We start from the raw sequence: 7,881 nt of genomic DNA, 5'->3' as shown, positions 1-7,881 counted from the left end.
TGTTGGGTGTGTTTTGGGGGTGTTGGGTGTGGGGGGTGTTGGGTGTGTGGGGGGCTGTTGGGTGTGTAGCACGGTAAGGACAGAGATTAACAGAAAAGGGAAGGGAGAGCCGGCAGATGGCTCACGCAGCAGGAGTTGGCCTTCGAGCAGGAGAGAGGAGCGGCATTAGGTCATCACGGCCATCTATGATTCCGTGGTGCAGCAACGGTTCTCAGGGCCTGGGTGCAGTGCTGACCTGTGACCCGATGCGGCAGAACGTCCTGCCCATGTCAGCTTCGATTCCCGGGGAAGGCGAGCCGCTCCCCAGCAGCCCCGCCCCAGCAGACTGACCTCACCCCTGCTCTCGCCCTCGGCCCCTAGACCAGAAATAAGGGACAACGGCGCTGTGACCAGTGGCAGGGGCACCCCCCCGGTGCCCTTTAGCACAAGCAGCTGACAAAACCCTGAAATCGAGACCCGTGCTGAGATCAAGAGTCAGACGCCTAACCCACTGAGGTGCCCCTGGGTCATATTTAAAGACATATTTATCATCCCCAAATTTTGATAGAGCAGACCTCCATTCGATCCTCCATTCAGTCCTGATGCATGCAAGTTTACTTTTCTGGAAACATCCATTTCTGGTAAATATATGTCCACCGTTTCAGGGATAATTGAAAACACGGGAATAGGAAGGAAGATTACAGAAGGGTCAACAAAGGTCAAAGGAGGGCAGGTGTGTATTTTCCATCCCACAGGGGAGGGGCACCTGTCTCGGGGGAGGGACGGGGGTCATGGAGCCCAGGTTGGGACAGGGCAGTGGGAGTTCAGTCCTTGGTTAGAATGCCACACCCTCGGAAGGACATCTTGGAGCAAAGCTCCTAGTGACAGTCGTGTGGAATGCCACAGACACCCTCCGTGTCTCGTGGGGCTTTATCTGTTTCCGTCTGCTGGCCGTTGAAAATACAAGGTCTTCCAGCTTCCCATCTTATTTTTCCATATAACATTCTCCAAATTCATTAAGTTGTATGAGGGTGGTTTGGAAACATGTCCCTGAGAATAGGACACATGGACAAAAGGATCTGTACGAGGCCGCCACCGCGTCCCACGAGAGAGACACCGAGGGCTGGGACACCTGCCACGTTTCCCCGTGTATTGATATCAGTGGGTTACACTGTCCATTAGAAATTACTACGGAATAAATGCTGTGTCCCCTGAAATTCTTATGTTGAAAACCTCACCCCCTGTGTGGTAGTGTCAGGAGATGGGGCCTTTGGGGGGGGGGGGGTCCTAGGTCACGGGCATGGAGCCCCCGTGACGGGGTTAATGCCATGTATGGGTTCCCTCTGGAGGAGGGCACAGCTGACCATCTGCAGACCAGGACTCGGGTTCTCTGCAGACTGCATCCGCCAGAGTGCTGACCTCAGACTCGCAGCCCCAGACCTGTGAGACGTGCATCCGTGCTCTTCAAGCCCCAGTCCGTGGCTGCCGGGGCCCCCACTGACTACCACCGACACACGCCAAAGTAAACACGGCGGGCTTCTCTGCACAGTGGCCCTTGGCCGGAGCTTTGGAGAGTCGACAGGGATTCCGCAGACAGAGCATCCGTAAGGAAAGTACTCAGAGTTCCCGGAAGACTCGTCTTAAAATACGCACAGGTCCTGTGCCGTCGTAAGGAACGCGCCCTTTTCATTGGTCTGTGGACAGCACACCAACTCCCTGTGAGCCATAGCGCTCCGATACACAATTTTGTAACTGATTTTTGGTTTGAGTTGGGGCATGAGAAGAGATTTGGGGTAAGTAACAGGCCAGTTGAAAATTTTCTTCCATTAGATAGAAGTATGTTCCCACTCGAGGGAGCACCAAAGGCCCTGAAGAAGGTGCTAGATCAGCAACAGAAGGATCTAGAAAACAAGAGTCTGGTTTTCACTACCTCAGAGCTACACCTTTTGGAACCAGCTCCCACGGTTGGCCTTCCCTCTTCCCCTGAGCAGCTCAGGCTGCAGCCCGTGGTGTCACCTCGCCCCAGCACCTGTGCGGGACCCAGCGCCCCGCACACTCCCACCTGGAGCCCTGGAGCCATTCATTCACTGCTTGTGAGTCACGTGGTATCAGTCGCTATGCTGACAAAAACATTTCCCAAGGATAATCCAACTCACCTTTAATTCCCAAATACTCTGAAATGCTTTGGGCTTCTCAGATGCAAAGTGTGGTCACATTTTTATATTCCTGCAGAATAAAGGGACACCCTGCTCACTTTCCAGATCTACAATGGCCTCCTCAAGTGATCTGAATCTTGATCTGTCTCTCTCTGAAAAAGGAAATGGCCCCCTTTCTTAGCCCCACCTGAGGCTGTGTCACCTCCAGTCTCTGGTCCTCTGCCAGACGGGTGTCCTCCACACTCTTGTCCTTCCTGCGCCTCATCTTCCTGGTTCAAAACTAGGTTCCTGGGCCCTGGTAAGCTTTTCCCAAGACCTGGCTGCTCATAGAATGAGCTCTGTAAGTCAGGGTGTGCCTGGAAGAGTTCAGAGTGGTACAGATTGTTGAAAAACACAATTCAACCTAGTAAATTTGAAGATAATTTGCTTTATGAAGGGATTCATGAATGGGGCAGCACCCTGTCTAGCAAGTAGAGGGGAACTTGGAGGACTTGTACAAAATGGAAGGTTTTTACTGGAAGGAGGGCGGGCAAGGAAGTTACCGGCAAAAGTGAAGAAAGGATTGTTTCAGGCAAGGTCACCTTCCCTTTGGGGGAAGGGCAGGGGGCTTCGTCTTCCGCTGGGGGCTGAAGAAGGCCCGGGGGACAGAGGCCTCCTTGGTGCTGATCAGAAAGTGGCTGACCCACCAGGTAAGACTCACATTTTCGGGGGAGGTTGGAACAGCAGTCAGGTCAGGTATGAAGGCCCAGTTTGGTGACTTGGCTTAAGTAACACCATGTGGGGGCCTGTGGTTTTCTTTTTCACGGGACCAGTGGGAGAGTGTGCTGAATTCCTCGCTTGCCGGCCATGGTGACGAGCAGCATAGCCTTGGAGGACAAACACGGAGCACTGAGACCACAGGCCTGGGTTCATTTACAACTTGGTTTGGCACAACAGAAAATCCCAGTTGAAGAGACCGGCGGCCAGGCCAGCTATGTTTCATGAACCCGTCCTGGGGTGCGGTTTATTCCGTGCCTTCATTCTGGGCGGTGTGGGAGACCACAATATGCCCTCCCAAAGAGGCCTCTTTAGCACAAGGATTCTTTTGCTCTGAATATTTTGAGAGGCAGGCGGAGGAGAAGCTCTAAAGACAGAGGCTACAGTTCCCTTTTGTGGGGGACTTGACGCTGGTTTGTCAGGGGGCCTCCCTCTCTGACCTGGCAGGGAAGGACGATTGTAAATCGCGGGAGCTTCTTCTCGGTGGAGAATTCCTGGGGTGTCCCCTGTGTGCAGGTAAGGTATATGTGTGACTTCTGTCCCTCGTTTTTCTCCTGGTACAGGGGGTCCAGCCTAGAACATGGAAGGGCAGAGGGAGGGTCATTTTTCTCCCCTATTCTGGGGACAGGCTACGTCCTGGAACCCTGAAGTCTTCAGGGTGAGTAGCCACTCCGAAGGTGAGCCTAGGAGACCACTACTTACGGAGACTCCCTGGTCCTGCCGGGAGCAACGACCCTCTGGCTGCTCTGAGAGCCCAGTGAGATGCGCTCAGACAGGCCGGTCACACTCAGACCTAGCTCAGATCTCTTCACACACACTGACCTCGCTTCCACTTTCAGGCCCTCTGGGGCCCTCTCCATGGCTGCCCTCCCTCAGGTGCTCCCCATCCACAGCTCATGGTGCTTCCCACACTTGTCATTCCTTCTGGAACCTTCCTCAGGTGACCGGGAAGGGAGGGGTACAGTGCATTCCACTCGGGCCAGAGCCGCCTCGTTTGGAGCACAAGCACGTGATCCAGCCCTGGTCTCCGAGCCGAAGGCCAACATAAGACCTGGGAAGCCTTGTGTAACCGTGCGTCCCTAAATAAGGATTCCTACAGAGCACAGAGTTATGATTGCTGGGATACTAACTTTCCGAGGCTGTCGGACAAAGTGCCACAGACTGGAGAGGTTAAAAGCACAGGATGTGTTCTCTCCCAATTCAGGAGGTTGGAAGTCTGAGATCCAGATCTACGCCCCCCGGGGAAGGTCGTTCCTGCCTCTTCCAGCTTCTGGCAGCTCCTGGTGGTCCTGGGCATCTCCGCCTCTCCGCCCTCCAAGTCCATCTTCATGCAGTGTGTTGCCTCTTCTCATTAGGATGACAGTCATCACCTGTCGGGGCCACCCCAGCGATCTCATCTCACCTGGACCATCTGCAAAGATCCTGCTTCCCTGGGAGGTCACACACACAGCTCCCAGAGATGGGACTTCAGCCTATCCTTCAGGGCACAAGATACAACATGATGAAGTAGAATGCCCATCCCTAATATGTACGAGGTCATCCTGTGGAGTGGGGTCAAGAGCTGAAATTTATCACTCCTGCAGCTTATGAAGCTCAAAATCGGCTAGTGATTTTGAAGGAATGCCTGATAATTAAAAGGATCTAGAAGCGGCGTGAATCAAGATTGAGCTTTATAACAAGAACGGGCTAGACTCTGGCTGAGCCCTGACATGCCCAGACCCGAGGGTGGGGCAGCAGCGAGTACTGGTTGGCTTGCCCCTGCGAGCCATGAGAAGTCAGGCTCTCGAGTGCCCACGTGCTCTGTGCCCGTGGACCCTTTTCCAAACAGTTACGCCCCCCCCATCAGCCTTGCTCGGGCCTGGGTCCCCAAGACTCCTGCCCTGCCTAGGTGCACTTCCAGGGAGAAAGGGCTACAGATGAAGGAATGTGCCAGCCCGAGTCCACGCCCAGCTCCATGTTCTGAGAATCCTGGAATCAATCCCCTTCCCAGAGGAAGGGCCGTGCATGCACTCCCAGGCTGAGGGGCTGTGACAGGTGCGGCCCGCGTGCTGAGGCCTAGATGACGGGCTGGGAGGGACCTTCTGTGAGCCCGGCCATGCTAGAGTCTCCGTGTGTGCACTTGCTCTGGGCCAGACAGAGCGAGGGGCAGGACTCCTGCAGGCTTGTCCCAGACCCTTCCACTGCTCCTAGGCTCGGGCATTCACTAGGCCTCGACACCTAGAAAACGGTCACATCACAGTTACAGTTTGTCACCGGGAAAGGACACATTAAAATCAGCAGGGGGGAAAGGGGCAGGAGGGAGAGCGGCCGGGGCACCTCTCAGTGGGGCCAGCTGCCCCCCAGAAGCCTGAGGACCAGCTCTGCCCAACACACCACCAGGGCACGGAGTGTTCCCAGACCTGGACCGTCCCCGCGGCTGCTGTGACAAAGTACCCCAAGCAACAGAAAGTCTTCTCTGCCAGTTCCGGAGGACAGAAGTTCAAGAGTGAGGTGTGGGCAGGGTCGCGCTCCTGCTGAAAGCTCCTGACGTAGGCCCTCCCTGCCCCTTCCGGCTCGCGGGGTTGCACGCAGTCCCTGGGTCCTCCGGTGTAGGGTGCCCCGTGCCCACCTCCGCTCTGTCACCACAGGGCCCTTCTCTGGGACCGTGTCCCCATCACTCCCCTGTTCTTGTGAGAACACGGGGGCCCACCTGCTCTCCTCCGACTTCAGCCACGTCTGCAGCAGTTCTATTCCCAAATAAGGTCACATCCCCAGGTGCTGGGGGTAGGACGTCCACATGTCTTCTCGGGGGACACGGTTCAACGCACACCAGGCGGCCAGGAGAACACCTGTCCGGGGAAGCTCCCCGAGCTCACTGAAGACTCCAGGGTCTGGCCACAACATTGAGCATTTGCAAACACCGGTGGGATGCCCTTGATGCTCTGGTTGCAGAAACACTGTTAAATAAGTCACTGTGGGAACCCGCAAGAGCCGAACTGAGAAATTAAAATGACACGAACCGTCAGTCCGAGATCTGGTTTCTCTAATGACAACGACAAGGAAAAGCAGCAGAAAAGCTTGAACTTTTGACCTATAGGGTGGGCATTAAGTCTGAAATTTGGGGGCCACGGAGGAAAGCCACATCTTGGCCAAGATGTGTATCCATGTCTTTGTTTCCATCAATTTCCATACAGTATTTCAGACAGTGTCCTCTCAAAACACAGTCGGTGTCGAATCCACATCGCTCCAAAGACGAAACCGTCAGAAAGGAAAACAGGACACGGCTGAGGCGTCTGGTTAATGCACGGAGACCTTCACACCCGTGACCTGTGTTTGCACGGTCCGCCTGCGAACTGGCCGTCCTGTGTCCTCAGCGTGCCCGGGGTGAGCCCGCACCCCAGTGCCAGGCTGGCCAGTCCCGCCGGGGAGGGGAGGCCAGGCGGAGGGCATCAGCCTGCACTCGGTGACCCCACCAGACACGAGGGCTTCAGGAAGTGCCGGTCACCGTGCGCACGGTTCTCCTAGCCTGGCTTTGTTGCCTTGTGGTGTGGAGTGCGGTTTGGGTATGAAATCATGAAGTTTCCGTGTCATGACAACTCTGACCAAAGAAGGCCATGTCCTTCAGAGTGCTGAGAGCCCTCCCTGCCAATCGGGGCCATGCAAGTGACTCATCGGCTGGGAGCTCAGAAATGTGAACTCATTTCGCACACAGAGGCCTGAACTCCCTTTTCCAAAGCGAGCAGGTGTCCCTTCCCCTCAGCTGGGAAGCAAGCTTTACTCCTTAGAGAAGTCCAGGCTGGTGGAAAGGGGCGCGGGCCCCGCGACACGCACAGCCCGTGTCCTTTATGCCCGTTCTGGGCACGCGGTTCCATCCCAAGGACACGGACTCCGCGCTTCTGACGGCTTGGTTTGTCCAAAGTCGGGCCGCACGCGGCCCCCGTGTGATGTGCACAGACTTTCAAAGTCATGCTGAGTTGACAAGGGAGGATCCTGGGATTTTGTCATGAAACAAGCCCCTTCGCTCCTTGGCGGGACGGCGTGCACACCCACGCTGAGCTCCCGTCCGTGGCGCTGGGGCTGACATTCCTGGGCTGCTGGGTAATGTGAGGCTTGTTTACACTGACTGTGCGCAGACTCTCGGAGATTAGGAAGTATTAGTCAGCCGGCTGCAGCCGGGGGCCCGCGAGCCCACAGCCCACGCTATTGTTCTGAAAGTGATTAATTTATTAGAAAGGATTATGGGGCATTTTTGGCAAGAGCTAATAATGATTTCACCTGGGTCAGCCGAGCGCATGCTCAGCATTGCACTATGTGCCTCCGGCTGGGGGCAAGTGTGTTCGCCAAAATGGGAGGTGGAGACTCCTCAGTGCTCTGTCGGTCCCGTGTGAGGGCTGTGAGAGCCCCCCACACAGCTCGCAGAGACTGCCGGGGTTTACGGAAAGCACGCACTCCTGCAGAGGCTTGGACTGCCCCATGCTTCTCGTGGCCTCAGTTCCCCTGAGCTGCCCCCCTGGCCCGGGAAAGGGGATGCCCTCCTCCCAGGGAGAAGTCAAGCGTCCTCTCTAGGAGCAACCCCACGACCTAGCCAGGAGGGTCCAGGAAAGGCTCGGTGAGCTTCAAACAAAGTGACTTTTTATCTAGTTGAAAACGCTGCATGTTGAGGGGCGAGTATTAAAACTCCTGGGGAGAGTCTGAATACATGTTTATTAAACCCAAAATCACAAAGTAAGCATGAAAAGCTCTATTTGAAGGATCCTTACGTGAGCTTTGTTCTCCACCCGGAAGGCGCCTTGCTTACCCACTTGCTCCACAGACCTTTCCCAGAGGCCTCGTGGGGGGTGTCGCCAGCCCAGCCCAGCTGTCCTCCCGGGCTGTCCTCCCGGCTGTCCTCCCCGGCTGTCCTCCCGACTGCCCTGCCTGACTGTCCTCCCCGGCTGCCCTGCCTGACTGTCCTGCCTGGCTGCCCTGCCCGGCTGTCCTCCCGACTGCCCTGCCCAACTGTCCTGCCCGG

The sequence above is a fragment of the Phoca vitulina genome, unplaced genomic scaffold, assembly GCF_004348235.1.
Source record: "Phoca vitulina isolate PV1807 unplaced genomic scaffold, GSC_HSeal_1.0 scaffold42, whole genome shotgun sequence".
Classification (NCBI taxonomy): domain Eukaryota; kingdom Metazoa; phylum Chordata; class Mammalia; order Carnivora; family Phocidae; genus Phoca; species Phoca vitulina.
The sequence above is the reverse complement of the archived record's forward strand: the minus strand, read 5'-3'. Positions refer to the sequence as shown.